This window comes from Corapipo altera, unplaced genomic scaffold (genome assembly GCF_003945725.1).
Source record: "Corapipo altera isolate COAL_440 unplaced genomic scaffold, ASM394572v1 48, whole genome shotgun sequence".
Taxonomy (NCBI): Eukaryota; Metazoa; Chordata; class Aves; order Passeriformes; family Pipridae; genus Corapipo; species Corapipo altera.
Genome location: NW_020884931.1, coordinates 4,350,547 through 4,367,365, shown reverse-complemented (window position 1 = coordinate 4,367,365; position 16,819 = coordinate 4,350,547). Strand labels below are relative to the sequence as shown.

Sequence of the window (16,819 nt, the reverse complement as noted above, 5' to 3'; positions counted from 1 at the left end):
TTCTCCCCGACGGCAGTCGGGGACCGGGGGCTGGGGCACCCGCCCGACCCCGCTCCGTTCTCGCCCGCAGGGCAGCGCTCCGTGACTCTGCAAGGCAGGGGAAGTGAATTCCCCGGCCCCGGGGGCTGAGCATCCCCCGCGCGTTCCGGCCGCTCCGTTCTCGCCAGGCGGGGAATCGTGCGCTTTAGGAGAAGGGCTGTTCGGGCTCTCGAGAACTGTGATTTTAGTCAGAGAGGACCGAGGCTCATAGTGACCGCATCGCTCGCCAGCTAAGGCGAGCTTTCAGAGCCCACCTTTCCCGCGTTTCCTAAGGAGATCTCTGAAAAATGTTGGAACTGTTTCCCCAGAGGAACTGTGGATTCACGGTTTCTCAGTACTAAATCACTGGTGAGCGGCTCAGGTAACACATCCCTGAGCTGTGACTACAGTTCCCTCTATATTTCCCTTTCCTCCTTTTTAATTAGGAAATGCTTGCTGCAACAGGAGCCTAGAGTTTGAACACTACGAAGGTACCTGGAACACAAGGCTAAATACAAGTATTCTAGCTGCAGGCAAAGCAATCACATTTACAAAACTCCAGACAAAATAAAGCCCTCATTAATCCGTACCTCGAGTCTCTCATAGTCTATTCCTGGCTGCTATTTCTGCTCCTGTGGCCACCGCAGAAGCCTTCCTTGTGATAGGGGAGTATCCCCCACCCAGACCTGCTTTTGAAGAGCTACTGCCCTGCCTTTATTTGCTTCATGTGTTTCAGGTGACTTAATTCTGTAACAAATATGAAATTCTAAAAGTTCTTCTTAAGTAATTCTAAAGTATTACCTAAGTGTGAGTGGTACACTATGTGCAACATATACAAACCATTGCTATTCCAGTGTGCTTGCTCTTAACCTGTGGATGTATTCCAGAGGAAAGCTTGTACCTTTTGAAATACCTCCAGAGTTTTGCTGTGGAAGGACTGGCATTGCTGTATGTGCTTCCAGATGCAATGCATTGTGCTCGGATGTGTTGTTTGCACATCCCTTGTGTGCAGCCACCTGAAGAACCTGGAGTGATGAATCAAAGAGAAACTCTCGAGTGCTTTCATGGGGTTTTAGGTTGTCATTATTTAGCACTTACTTTCCCACCATCTTCAGAGAGAGGTGTTCAAAGCCAGAGTTTTCAAAGTGAATGTACTTCTCTGTTGGCATTGAGGACACTTCATCTTCACTGTAGATGTACAGGAAAAAAACTGACTTACCATGCCCTTTTCCTCCTTTGAATGATCTTATACTTCATACTGTGTTGCTTTTAACAGCACACTAGAAAACCCTCGATGTTCTTCCTTCAGCCCAGTAGGGTAGGTGCCCATGAGACATCCTCATGTCAGAATTGGCTGGAAGTGTGGTTACCTGCCCGGAGCTCTGCTCTGGCTACTGCTGCAGGTCTGCTGGAAGTAGCAGTGTTGTACCTTCCCTCACATGGAAGGAGTCTAAACAAGGACAGCAGATAGCACGTCCTTGCTACAGGTGAGCGTGTAGGGTCCCAGTCCATGCTGGCTTGAAGAATTGAGAGTTGAATCTGGACTTTGCAGCCATGTGGTTGTGCTATCACTGACTGGCTGGATCACCCTAAAATGGTTTTAATTCCATTTTGGGTTTTTTTAACTGGTTGAGATTTTTATTAAACTTGGTTTGTGTTTGGTACGCTGATTTCAGTAGCGCTTTCTGGCTGTCTATACCACTGTTTCTACTTACAGTCTGTTGAAAAAGTAGCAAAACAAACAAACTACAAATCAAAAAAAAAATCCTTCAATGTAGCATTCCCACAGGCTGGCGAAATGCAATGTTTTGGGGATGCATCCCGAGCTCTGTATGCAAAGCATGGCACTTAGTTCATGCATAAATGAACCATTCTCTTAGAGAAGCTGCTAATAGCGTATGCATTTTGATAGAAAATTTACTCTGAGATAATACACCTGCTTAGAATGAAGCTGTTTACAATCTCAGCCATATCCTGTTGTATATCATGTAGCCTACACACAAGGGGAAACAGGAGGAACACAAATCTACTGGCAGGAATATTCAAGGTAAAAAGAGATCTTGTGCCATTGATGCATTTCAGCAATCTCAATGAACTGAGCAACATTTATAAAAATAAGTAAGATTTGCAGTGGTGTGAATTATTCACATCAAGGGTATGAGCCTGTTCTCTGCGAGGTAAAAGACAAAATTCCCATCATTTCCAGATTTATAACATGTCAAAATGATGTTTCATTAGTTTGCTGTATATTCTGCCTGCTGAGGTAGAGTGTGACTGTGTTTAGGTGGTAATGGAAGTTCTCTATTTTTCAGTCCCTGAATTCATCCCTTATAATTTTGCCTGTAGTTGTCATTCATGTGTAGACTCTGCAGTGTGATTGCAATGCAGGGTCAGAAACCATCGAAATAAGGCAAGAATGTGGTCAGCACTGAATAAACCAAGTTTTCCACTGCTTGGAGACAGGTGCATTTGAGGTTTCATTAGTACCCAGTACCTCAGACCAGTGATATCCAAATAGAAATTCTGCTCTGATTCAGGCTACCAAATCCTCAAGCACTCTTCTCAGTATCTGAAAGTCTCTACTTTTTTTAGTTAATTTATCTTTCCTATTTTATGGAAGTCATCTATGAGAGTAAAATCTGAGAATTTTTAAATATCCAGTTTATTTTTCCTTTTTGCAGTAGTGCTCCATTTGGACAGGAAACATAACACTTTTTCTTTGTTTATAGTAATTTTATTTTTTCAGTTGGTTAATTTTCAGAGTTTTATGTAGTAACCCAGAACGGCAGGTTTTGAGATGCATTGTAAACTGGGTTTTAACTACTCTTTCCATATATGTTACAAAAGACTCATAGGAATTTGTTCATACCCAGAGGATATGTTAACTTTTGCCTTGCCAAAATTTAAAATTCAGACTAAATACAATGTAAAAAAGCTTGATTAGCCCATCTACTTGTAATCTGTTTTGCAGAACAGCCTTGAAATTACACTGTGTTTCCATTCACTGCAATAGAAGCAAGCCCTTGGAGATGTTCTGGATCAGTTTTCCACGGTCCAATGTGGTTTTTCTCATCTGTGTCTTATGGGGCTGTAGGGCTGAGCTATAATGAAGGTGTCCCTAGCTCGGGTTCATGAAAAGAGCAGATAGTACAAAAGGAAGAAGAGGCGGGACTCAGCAAGTCCTGTGGCAAAAGCCATCGTGCCTCGGCTACCAGCATTCCAGCTCTGCCAGAGGCACCCTGAGCCACAGCCACTGTAACCTCTGCTTTGGCTTTGGGCTTCTGGGCTCTGAAGCATCAGGGCCAAACTATGCCATGATGAACTCTGGAGAATGGAAGATGATGATCTCAGCAGAGATAGATGGTGGTGTACCCGGTCCCCGCAGGACTGAGCAGTGTGCACCTCCAGCCGATACGTGCTGCAGATGGCAGCTGAGAGAAGGGGCTGGCCATGCCCTTTAGCTGGCAGACTGTGTTCCCTTGGAGCTGCCGTGTGCCAGTCAGCGTGGGAGAAGATCTGGCTCCCTGTCATTCCCTGAGCTGATACATGGGAATCTTGCCCTCCTTCCTATCTGTTTTTCCTTCTCTCGACATCACGTGTGTGGGAGGGGGTAAACGAAGGGGGAGAACTTGAGGGAAATGTGAGAAGGGAGTGAAATTATCTGAAAGTATGAGGTATTCTCCAAGATTAATCCCTCCTGTCAGGAAGGGGGTGGACTTTTGGATCACAGCCTGAATTATACATGTGTACTATTTTTATGCAGGGAGTAATTGAAATACGTAGCATGAAATTATGTTAGTGCAAGATAGGAGAGCAGCCACCTATGTGCCATGAAATAGCCGGTGGAGGAGATCATGAGTGACAGCTTCTCACAGCAGTTAGAGAAAGAAGGGGTGATTCCCAGCCCGCTGAACTTTTTTCTTCCACGGTTCCACAGTGCAGCTCTCCCTGTCCCTGAGTATGTCAGCTCCCTGTCACGAGTCTTCTGCCATCTGTTTATTCTGCTTTGGTCTTGATAGAGTTCAAGGACTGTACCTTCAGCTATGTGAATATGGCTCTAATGTTCGATTCATGGAAGCCAAGCATCTTTCTCATTAGGTACCATGCCTCTCTTGAGCAGAATGAGCTCTCCAAAGAGCTGATCAGAAGTACAGAACACAACAGTTGAGAAAGTTGCAGGGATAAGGTCTGCATAAAATTATCAATACCCATTTTATTTTTGTGGTTGGAATGGTAAATAGATGCCTCAAGCAAACATCCATTGCTTTCATTACTGAAACAAAGAATTTCAAGGGAAAAAATAGATTTTCTTATCTACAGTAGGAAAACACTGCAAAAAGAAATTGGAGCTTTCAGACATCTATGCATTAAAATCTCAAACTTGCTTTGGTATTTATGATCCTTTTAAATTATTTTTTTCTTATAGACATGCAAACCAATGAATCTGTGTGATTTACAAACTCATTTGAGGAAAACAAAGGTTTTTCTCAAGTGTTTATGTGAATTTGTGTTTGTGAACTTTACTGCTGCAATTCTTTAGCTAACACTGCCTTTCAGCCTGTGATGTAAAGACTGCTGGTAATCTGCAGAAACAAGCTATTTATTCATGGGAACATAATTAAACAAAGCAAACCTATTTGCCAGTAGACTTCACTCTGTTGGGTTTTGTATTTTCCACTGAAAAGGTCAAGAAGTTCTTTATGGTAATTTGTTCATCTGCTTGTGCAAGGTGGAAAATGAGACCTGTGATAAAATGTGTGTATCCAGGTTACTGCTCCATTGGTGGTAGCAGTGTTATCAGCTGTGCAGGAGATGATCCTCAGTGAGGTAAAGCTGGGCACAAGAACAACTGGATCTCAGGTTTCTGCACCTGCAGGACCTTGTTCTTGTCAGTGTGTTGAAGGCCATTGACTTCCTCCTTTTTTTTTTTTTTAACAACAGAGATTTAAGCAAGAAATCTGAATGTCTTCTATAACTTATTGGCTGATGGTGTTGAACAGTCACTCAATGAACTTGCCAGTACAGGATAGTCTGGAATATTTTTGTGCCATGAAGTGTCTGGACCATCTAGAATGATAAACAAGCTTGGAAAACTCAAAAGAGGTTCACAGATAATTTGTGATCTCAATAAATGCCGAAGTATTTCAAGTTTGTAGCTCCTTGGTTAAGACAGCTCCAGCCAGTGTACTTGATCAGCAGAAAACATCCCCAAAAAACAGGTACTATCTCTGCTGAGGGACCTGATCTGGCCCCTCAGTTTTAATCCAGCATCCAATGGCATGCCCTGATGTATTTTTGGAAGAAAGCTGATTTCTGCTTTGCCCACACTTGCCTGAATACTTAATATAATCTTATTCCTCCCTCTCCTTTGTGTAACTCTGGATCCCTTCCTTGAGTTTATCTGCTTAGCCACAGTGATCACACAAGTATGTGCTGTCATACTCATCATCCTCCAGTGAGCCTTGCTTTACAAATGCATACACAACAAAAGCACAGCAGGGCCTTGTTTGTGACCACAGCCTCAAGTCACACTCCAAATATTTAGCACTGTTTATGTCCTTTGGTTAGTTTTTGCTCTTCACTTGTTACAGTTGGTAAAAGTCAGCTGTTGAGCTCCACTTGCATTTAAAATGACTTTTTGGTTCGTTTCACTGTCAATCTGTACACTAACCTAGTGCTGCTGCCTTTGAATTGCTGTCAGTGCCAGACCAGCTAAAATGCAAAGAAGTTTATCTTACCTCCCTCATGCCTTCTGTTTCCATGAAAATAGAAGACAAAAGAAATGGCCAGGGACATTTTTGTTCAGTGCTTTTTGTTCACTGCTGTGGTTGAAGCAGCTCTGTGGAGGTATTCATTACTTAATGAACACATAAGGAGACAGGGTTTGCTCAGCGTCTTGTAATCGTGTTTGTCATTTAATGCAATTTGGACAGATGTGCTTGAAGATTAAGAGTGAAGGTGAGAGCAGACAGAGAAGAGCTGTTAAATGGCCAAGTAAACCAACTGAATTTTAAGTCTAGGAAGCTGTTCCAGATGAAGGGTGTGACATGGGGGAAAACAGAGAATCAAGTCCAGGAGGAGAAAAGCACATTCACAGAGATTTGGTGAGAAGGCAAAAGAACTGGAACTTCTTGCAGCAAGAGAGCAAATGAATGAAAGGATTTAAAGACAAAAGTAACTTGAATGAGGAGAGTGCTTTTAACAGGTGAATTTTGGCTAGTCTGGGTTGCAGGATAGAGGTGAATTGTTCTCCTCCTCTCCTCGTGAATCAGTGGGTGTGATTCACGAAGTCTGATAAAGCACCACTGCCTGCAGCATTTTGCTGCCATTTATTCTCTACACCATGAAAAGAGCATTCAGTTTGTGGAGCTGTTCAAGATCATCCATGGATGAGTGGGAAGCAGAAACCAGGTTCCTCAGGCTCTTTTTTACCCATCAAATTGTGTACAGTGCCCTGAACACAAACACACCCGTAGGTGGCAGTGGCTGGCACAAAGCACTAAGGTGAATTTTAGAATCTCTATCCAGTTTTGAATTTTGTGGAGAAGCAAATGATTGGATGGTAATGGGATTCTAAAATAGGCCTAAAGTTTTTCAAAGGGACTGAAGTTTGCAATTGATTTATGAAAACTTATATTTAGAGGTAACCTGGAAAGGAAAACAGAAAAAGAGCTTCTTTTCTTACTTTCTATGAGATATAAAATCAAACTGATATATAACATTCCTTCAGAATTTGGAATTCTGAATTCCTTCAGTTTTTGGACCGACTTAATTTCAGAACTTTACAGCTTTAAAGTTATACAGTTGCAGCACTGCAGTGGATGCCTGCGAACTTCGTTGGAGCACTGTGCAAAGATGATGGTCACAGAATCACAGAAGAGACTGTTTCAGTTCTAAGTGACGTGAAATGATCATCTTGTCCAACTGCCTGACCAACTCAGGGCTGACCAAGTTAAAGCATGTTATTAAGGCCATTATCCAAATGCCTTTTAAACGCTGACAGGCTTGAGGCATCAACCAACTCTATAGCAAGCCTGTTCCAGTATTTGACCACCCTCTTGCTAAAGAAATGCTTCCTAATGTCCAGTCTGAACCTACCCTGGTGCAGCTTTGACTCCTTCCCATGCATCCTATTGCAAGATCTCAGGGAGAAGAGATCAGGATCTCCCTCTCCACTTCCCTTCCTCAGGAAGCTGTAGAGAGCAATGAGGTCACCCCTCAGCCTCCTTTTCCCCAGACTAGACAAGCCCAGAGTCCTCACCTGCTCCTCACAGAACATTCCTTCCAGACCATATCTGAAAGAAGGTAAACCAGTTTAGAGTGTTGTACTTATGTCCAGTTTTTGGGATTTTATTAGTATCAAAGTGCTGGCATCTGGCAAACCTTACGGGCAATTAAAAACATTATCTGTGCCTTACACAACTTCTGCTGGAAGTTACAGCTCCAGCAGCAAGGGAAGCAGGAGGGAGTGCCCACCTCTGCTGCAGCTACTCCACGTCAGTCCAACACCTTACTTAAAGCTGCAGTTAGAGCTCATTTGCCTTTCAGATATTGATCTGTGACCTGGAGCAGTTGTGGTGCTATGCACACGTAGGGAAGCTGGTGTGGCAGCAGCTCCTTAGCAAGGAGCTGGAGAGAGCATCACACAGCAACCTTAGGCATCACTGAGTACAAGTCAGACCCAGGACATGGCATCAGCACGGGCCCAGCCTCACCTGGGAAAGAAACGTTTGTGTTCATTGAGCTTTAGGGATTGCAGGAATGTGAAACCTCAATTTCCCTAGTTCTGCCGAAGGTTGGGAGCTTTTTCATTAAAGGAAGGAATTAACCCCTCTTCCTCTTCACGGGGTTTGTGAGCATTTATATTAACTAAGGAGCCCCAAAATGTAAATACTGTCAGAACTTGAGAACAATCACATGCTGTTCTACCTAGCTGTATTTCACTTGTTGATTTCTGATGTTATAAACTTAGGTTTCATTCTGTGTAGAGTCAAGGAAAAAATAAGTGGACAGAACTTGAATGTTTGATTTAAAATACTCATTTCCACAGTTTGTTTTCTCTCCATCTTACCACTTAAAAGCTGCTCTCACGCTCCTTCCTCCAACAATGTAGTCCTTGTAATAAAGGCAGTTCAAAGCTCAGTGTTTCCATTCCAGAGGAGTTACAGACCAAACAATTTCTAATTACTTGACAGCCCCTCAAAGGGCCTTGCACTGCAATCCTGACTAACACAATATTTGGTGTTTCCTTAGAACCCTGTCCCCTGAGGGTCTTGATTAGATGAGAATCTCTGCTTTCAGGAAAAGAAAAAAATGTAACTCCTATGGCTTTGGAGCAGGATTTGAAGATAATGATCCTGTCTCAAAAAAAAAAAAAAACCAAACCAAACAACCAAAAAAGGGAAGGCTGGGGGAAGAAAGAATGAATTGAGGTTTTTTTTTAATGATCTCAGTTTTGGAAAACCTGAGTAATGATTTTTCAGCACTGAAGGATGCCAATATTATATCGAGCTCTTAAATTAAAAAAAAAAAAGGATATGTTGTTAAGTAACTTACAATTCTGCCTGCCTAGACAAAACCATGGACACCCATGTCTTTGAGGATATGATCATGAAATATCCAGACTAGTAAATACAAATGAGATGCTTGATGAAAACTGATGGGCAATACACTAATTTAAATTAAAAATTCCAGTATCAACATACCCAAAGGATATGCCTGGAGTGGATCATGGTCAAATCTTGTTAGAGGAAAGGGTGAATACAATCGATAGAGGAACTCTTGGAAACATAATCACATTCTCTGCAGGGGTTCATCCTGTACATTTCCAACTTCAGTAATAATGCTTATACAAGGAATTTTGCAGAGGTCTAAGGCTGCCATCCTTTAGACCATGAATTTAAACATATGACAGATCATTACCCAGCATCTCACCAGCTTGTTATTTGTCTAGGCTGAACTCTTAGTTTGCCACAAGCATTGAAGAATATCCACACAAAACTTACAAATTGTGGATAATAATTTTATTTCAGTTAAAACACAAGTAAGTGTTAGTGTTAATAAGCCTTTGAAGAACGAAGGTTTATTGAAGACTAAGAAGCAGATTCTAATGAGCCATTGTTTGAAGTTCACTGTGTTAAAAAGTTGAGTCATTTTACAAAATATGAATCATTAAGTTTTTATGAAAATATTTTACCTGAAATAAGCCCCGGTGATCACATTAGTATGGCACTGTCCGGCTGGAATAGTTTTGCTGTTTAAGTCTAAAATATAATGCATATCTACTCCATATGCCAATATGGTGAAGTGAGATGACAGCTTTAAAGGAAAGCCTTATGTAGGTAGAAACCCCTTTGTTGTATCTGTTTAAGTACATTCATAAAAGAATGGGGTTTAGATTTTATAAATTGGTTTTGTTAATTTGCTATTTTTAAAATACTTGCAAGACCTCTTCTGTTGCCATGACAATTTGATTTCCATAAACATGATATTTTGTATATGACTATCCAACATTGTATTTGTTATGCTATGTGGGGAAAGGAGATGGCAACTTGATACCACAGAAATCAATATGCAGAGGCCCATAAAGTCAGACATCTCATCAGTAGTGGTCTGGACTGGGTTCTTTATACTGAGATAAAATAAACTCTTGGATCAAGATATATGTATTTATATTTCCTGTAATTTATTTTTTTTTATGTCTTCTTGCAAACACTGTTTTGGATTCAGGTGGCTTTAAGTTTCCTTTCCACTGAAAATTGGTTCCAAGAATCTGAAGACTAAATTCTAGTTAAAAGTAGAGGTGGACCTCCTTGCATCTACATATACAAAAGAGCTGTAAGGACATACAACTCTCATAGCCCTGCAACACACTCTGGAGTTGCTGTCTTAGTGGGAGGGGTTCATAAAGGATTTAGAACTGTGAGAAAGGACTAGTCAAAAATTGAGACATTTGTGAGATGTAGCCAGACGAAAATTCCTCTCTAGCTCTGGGATTGTCGTGGTTCCCCATACTTTCCTTTTGTCTTTGTGAAATGATTGCAACAAATCAGACCCGTTTCCAAACTCATTTGCACCAGGCCAGTTTCCAAGTAACCCATCGAAGGAGTTGGAACATTGATTCTGATGTAGTTAGACAATTTGATTAGTGTGGATTCTCTGGATTGGCCATCAAATTACCTCTGTAGATCTATTTAATTGTGAAAGCATTGCCAGATCTTCCTACCTGTAGTGCAAGGATGATAATGCTTTTTTGCTGCATGTCTTTCTTCATTAGCTCTTCACCTGACAAACTAATCAATACCAGGGAAGGCTTAGCAAGACTTTTACAAAACAAGGACTAAACTTTTTTAAAAACAATGTTTTAGACTCAGCATCACGAGATTTTTTTCCCCCTCCTACTGAAATTTCATTGTGGCTGCAGAGAGCTGGTGGGATGGTTTCTTGTCTCATGTAAAAGAGAGAAAAGAGCACAGGGACTACAGTCATTGTCAATTGTGAGTACAAAAACACTCTCTCATTTTCTCTTTTAAAAGCCAGAATGTAATTTTGTACATTGACTTGCATCTGAGTACTTATCTCACTCAGTCCCCCTGCTCCTCCCACAAAAACAATGTGGAAATGGATTCTCCTGACACTCCTTTGGAGCTGACTCCCCTTGGTGATTTAACTTGCTTTTTGTTTACATTGGTCAGCTGTACATGGTGACCTGGTTTTTTTACCTTGAGGCTCAGCCCCTCACATTGGTGCATTGCCACAAAAGGTCAGCCTCCTTTTACACCCACACTGCAGAGGTGTAGCCAGCTGCACACGTGCAGAGCAGGAACCAAGCCGTGAGTGTGGACAGCACAATGGGGAGGACTCTGTGCTCAGCCATTCCTTGTCACCAACCCATCTTGATCCAAATAACACCTTATGCACAAGGGTGCCCAGAAGCAAATGCTTGTTTCCAACAGAGTTAAGCCTCAGTAATTCCGCTTTGGATGGCAGATTCAAGGCAACGCAGTTAAAATTAGGATCTGTCTCTTTGTGCCGTGTGCAGCTGACACTTAGAAGAAACCCATGGTGGAGCTGGGAATGGAATTTAGACCAAGCATTAGTTCCCAGGAAGCTCTCTTGCTCAGAAGCTACACAGTGAATCCTTCTTTTACTGAAGCTGTGATGAATAAATGGTAACAGTCCACTCTTAGTATTACTGACAAGGAACCAAAGATTTTTCTTCTGCATATTAACTAAAACATGGTGTACGTTGCACAAGAGAAAATCTGTCCCATATGTGTATATGTTCTGCTCTTGCGTCAGTGCTTTCAGTCCGCTAGATGTTCTTCCCGTGGTCGTTTACTCTGTGTGCCAAGGCAGAACCTGGACAGAGAGGGTGTCCCCTTTCTAGTTGCTCTGTAGATCCCAGGTTGCATTGCTTGGAACACCAAGCAGTCATTTGAACCAGTGCAAAACAGGTATAAAATGTTCCCATTGCAAGCTTAACTCATTTGTCAGAACTGAGAATCCACAATATGCAGTGCAATGTGGTGTTGAACCTCTAGAACTATTTTGTCTCACCTCTGCTCACCATTTTTGCTTCTTGTAACATTGAGCTGGCCCCTTGAGGTTGCTCCTGTGAATAAGTATTACTTGCTGTAAAGAAGAGTTGCAGAGCTGAGCTCTTACATTGCCCTTTAAGCCAGAGGAGACTCTTGCCAAGTTGCAGTACCAAGCAGGACACCCGTTGAGAATTGTATTTCCCAAATTAGCCAGCAACCAAAGCTAAAAATAAATTAGCTTGCATCCTAAAACTTAATCTGCTTTCTTCCCTACAAATGTGGGTTTGTTTTAAATATTTATGACACTTCATCGCAGACCAGTGAATGTTCTTTAGGGCATTTTGTAAAAGGAATGATAGGTAAATGACATGATAGACTTAAATCACAGTCACTGGAATAAGTTTTCTCAAGAAGTCCACTATTTACTTGTGTGAGAAATGCCAGGAAGGTAGTCAAGCAGGGCTTTGCTGATTATTTCAGTAGCACTGTGGAGTGCTGACGACACTAGACCTATTATGATATAGAAGGGAATGTTAAGATATGAATGTTATGTCACACACTTAGACTCTTTGTGGTCTGAATGGAGAATTCAGAGGAGATAACTAGCTGAAGATTGTCTGGGAAGTTGGTGGCAGAACTGGCAAGAGAATCTCCATGGACTTCTTGCAGTTCAGTGCCTCAAATAATGCAGCCATACTTTAGTTTCCATTAATCTCTTCCAAGAAAACTGTTATTAATGAACTGCCCCTATCGCTCTTGGACTTTGTGTTCTTCAAGAAGCAAGGTGTTGTCTGTGCCATGCATTAATGAGAACGTGGTAAACACATAGGATGGACAAGGCAATTTTTAGTTTGGGTGTGCTGGTTACTCCCTGGCATGTTTCTATGATCTGATTTATACCTGTGAAAGCTACACACTATCTTGTACGCACAGAAGGGACTTCAGCATGTTTTAGTTAGTATATGGCAAAAAAGAAAACCCACACCAAAACCCCAAACCAAGCAAGCACAGATGCACCCCAGATTTACCATTTGAAAGAACACTGATTTATACTATGCTTTATAGTTTAGTATTAACCAATATTTGCTCCACTGTATTCCTTCTTGTTTGCACCACAGTTGTGCACAAAATGGGGCCTTATTGTGGTCTTTAAAGAATAGTTTTAAAATATATTATTTATACAACTATGTTCGTGACCGTGGCACTGTACGGATAATGGAAAAAGAATAAGTCCTATCCCAGAAGGTTGTGATAATAATGTAACCTCAAGAGTCAGAGCCTAGTTAAAAGAAATCCTAATAAAAACACACAATACAGTGTAATAAAAAGAAAAATATTTCCTTGAGTTGTATGTTTAAAGGCAGAGTTTTAAAGGCACAGTTGGGACTTGTTTCTTAGCAACAGGGCTCATCTGAGCCCTACAAACACTGTCAAGTTGGAAAAAGATACCCTCAAGAAGAAAAGCAATATGAAAGGAGCTAGAAACATCAAATTTAGACATCTTTCTGCTGTTGCAGCAGGAGCATTTCATCAGCATTGCAAAAGCCTCCAGGCAACGACAAGGTCATTTTGATACACTGTAATGATCAGAACAAAGAACTCATCAGTACTTCTCTTTATCATCAGGGAAGAACGGTAGAAATATTATTTAAAAATAGGTGCACTGGTATTACCATAACCACAGTTTAGGTCCTATGATCCTTCTGTATCCATAGTAACATGGCTGTATTCTACCCTGAGGGCATAGGAGTCCTGCAGAACAAAGTCCTTGCTCTGTTTTACCTCACGCTGTGTCCAGTACTAGAAGTTTCAGAGGAAGATCTGTAATGAACAGAGTTAAAAGCACTAACTGGCCTGTAGCAAAAGCTCCTCCTAAAGGAGTTGATTAGCTGGCTGATACACCAAAGCAGGAGATAATTTTTAATAGTATTATTTAGCCAAAATAGCTTAACAGCAAACATTATTTTTATTGGATGTATTAGATAGGATCCATCTATCTACCTGTGCATCCAAGTTGTTTGGCGTTGTAGTCTGTAGGGGGGAATTAGGCACTACCAGCATGTGACTCATCTCTTTAAAATAGGTTAAGTGAATCACACCCTCCGGGGGCCTCTGTCTCTTTTTTTCTTTTGTTTTTTTTTGTTTTTTTTTTTTGCCTGCAAAGGGTGACTGGCTCAGATTGAGACACGTCCCTTGCAGATATCTGAAGTTAGGTCAGATCAAAGCTACCCATTAACTGGTTTGCAAAACAAGGCATTTGCTTTAATAGTTTCAAAATACATCATGCACTGCCCACACATCTTTTTGGATCTCATCTTGTCCCTACAAGAATTCAAGTAGTTCTGACCTCCACGCTGTTTCTTAGTGCATGTACATCTACCATGTCTCATGTAAGTTGTACATTTTTGAAGCTTAGACCTCCTCTCTTTCTCTTGAGTCTGTAATTTCCATCACTGCCCTTCCCCATAGCTCTCTGCTAGCTCTTTTTCAAATTATATGAGTGTTGGGTGTTTGTAGCGGGGTTTGGGCAGCAGAGCACTGCAGGGAAGGAGGGGGACACATCTGTGAGAACATGCAAGAGAGACATGCGTGGAGAGCCCATGCTGGACCATAACTCCTGACAGGAACTGCAACTTGTGGAGAGCCCATGCTAGAGCAGATTTATCCCAAAGGACTGCAGCCTGTGGAACAGTTGGCACCAGACCTGGGGAAAAGCATTGAGAAAGGAGTGGGAGAGGGGAACTGCAGAGAACTGACCACAACTCCTGTCATTCCCCATCCAGCCTGCTCTGTTCAGAGTTGGGCAGAGGTAGAGGAATCAGGAATGAAAGAGTGAAGTTGAACCTAGGAGTAGGGGCAAATAAGGGGTGAGGGCGGTATTTTGTTTCTCACTATCCAAACTTATTTTAATTGACAGTAAATTGACTTTCCCCAAGTCCAGTCTGTTTCACCTCTGGCAGTAATGATAAGTGATCTTGTTATTTCTCTCAACAAACAAATTTTTTTTAATCTTATTTTTCCCCTCTGTCCTATGGAGGGGAAGGGGAGTGAGAGAGTGGCTGGGTGGGTGTCTAGTAGCCAGTCAGCTCACCATAGCACATCACTGATTTCTGTCCTGCTCTTCCATAGCATTCCTTCTTAGTAGTCTAAAAATCTCAACAACTTTGCTGACTGTGGAACACCTTGAGCGCATGTTCTCGCTGCAGAATGTTTTTTGGGGTTTTTTTTGCAAATAATATTTGCAAATTTAAATAACCACTGCAAAATGGTGCTTTTAGATCCCTTCTTTGAAGGATGTGCTGAATGTTCACAATGTTTCTTCCTTTTTGCATTATCTGAGGAATATAAAATATGAGAGAGGTCCTTGCATGCTCTGTAGCATTGAGAGCTGCTGTATTTGGGAATGAGGCTGACAGGTGAAGTCAGATGATTCTTGAGAACTGGCTGCTGCCTCTCCTCACTTTGCCCCAGTCAACCATGATGATGCCTGGCAGCAATTTCTGGTTGTGATGACTAATGTAGAGAGGTTTCCCTTCTCACTTTTCTGGCTTCTGGGACATTGACATCTCCATCAGAAAATTGATTGTGGCAGTTTAAGCAGCTACAGCTGAAGTAACAGTATCTGTCCCTTGATCTTAGCTGGAGATTGGGTACCTCCAATCAAGAGAGGGCAGAGGAAACCATCTACTAATAACTCAGTGCAAAGGCATGCTTAAAGCTAACTTTAAATATAGGAAAGCTTTGTTAAGACTTTGCACTGAATTTGTTGTGACACAGATATGTGTTCCTTTCTGTTGACTCCGATACAGGCTTATAACCTGTACTAAGAAGAGATTAATTGCCTGGCCACTATTCCTCTTCAGCCTGTAAGCCCTCATATAGTTACTGGATCTGTTTTGCTTTCTTCAAGTCGTAAAAAACTCAGCCAATATCATTCACGCTGCTTAAACAGGAAGGGATATAAACTATGACAGCACAGGAAAGACATTTCAGATGAACATTCTTTACTATCCCCTAATATACTCATTTTCTGATACATACTCATAATCCTAATCTGTATATTTCAGTTTCAGTATAGCCAAAAGCCATGGAGGGCAGTGAGGCTAAACTGGGAAAGCCAGAATGTGATCAAATATCCTGATAGCTCTTTCACTATGGCTGGAGGCATGATTTAGCCTGGAATTCCTTGATTTCACTGGGAATTTGGTGCCTAAGTGTTTTCAAAAGTCCATGCTTTAGCTTCTTTGCCTTTCTTCTATCATTCTTCAACAGAGGGAAGAGAACATTAGCATATGTAATTACAGACATGCACTGGGGTATCATTAGTACTTATAAGATGCTAAAATAAAGAGAACTAGATGAAGTGCTGTTCTTGGTCAGTATGGACATTAGGAAAGAAGAGACAGTATGTTCAAAGCAGAGTAAGTAGAAAAATAGATGCAGTTACTTGCATATGTTAAATAAAATACTGAAGGATTATAAATAGTTTAGGGCCAGACGTTTGAGAAGGATAAGAACTATGTTTGTGTTCTCTCCCTGCTGAGCAGTTTGGCTCAGCTGTTAATTTTCACTAACTGGAAAATAAAAAGCACTTTTCTAATAGACTTGTATTGCTTTAATCCCAGATCTAGAAACGTGATGTGTCACATGGATCCCACGGATAGTGCAGAATGCCTGCCTTGTATGTTTGCCACTCAGCTAGCAGTGATGAGACTGAACTTTCCCACAGCACCAGGCAGGTTCTTCTTTGTATAGCCAATGTGTCAGCAAATGAACCAGCACCTTCTCCAGATACTCCTTTCTTCCTCAAGGTATTCTGTGATTTAGGAACTTCCTACCCCACAAGTTGTAATTGCATCCCAATGTTGTAGTAGCCTTCAACTGAGCTTTCTTCTGTGTGTATTTTGATCAGTATTAGTTTAATTAGTACTGAGGAGAATTAATCACAATTTTTACTCCATCCAGTCCTCTTACCACCCCAGATCTGGTCTTGCTTTCTGTCAGATGCAACAGCTGAGAAGAATACAGAGCAAATTGCAAAGGCAAATGCAAAGATTTCCAAAGAGTCCTGTGCTGCCTCTAGTTTCTTACAGGGGAACACAGCAGAAACTACCAGGGGAGCACTGCAGCCTTGAGCTCGCTGTGCTTAGTGATCCTTCACGAATCATACATTTAGGATGGTTTGCTCCACCTACACCCCAGGTCCACCCAGGATCCCAATTTTGCCCAGACACAAGCACCCAGTGTTTCTACTGGCTGCT

General features: G+C 41.5%; 1 protein-coding gene across 7 annotated transcripts in view; it reads left to right on the top strand.

The window, feature by feature from the left end:
* Positions 1-16,819, top strand: part of STUM (stum, mechanosensory transduction mediator homolog) — a 48,005-nt gene that overhangs the window by 503 nt on the left and 30,683 nt on the right. The window lies entirely within an intron of this gene.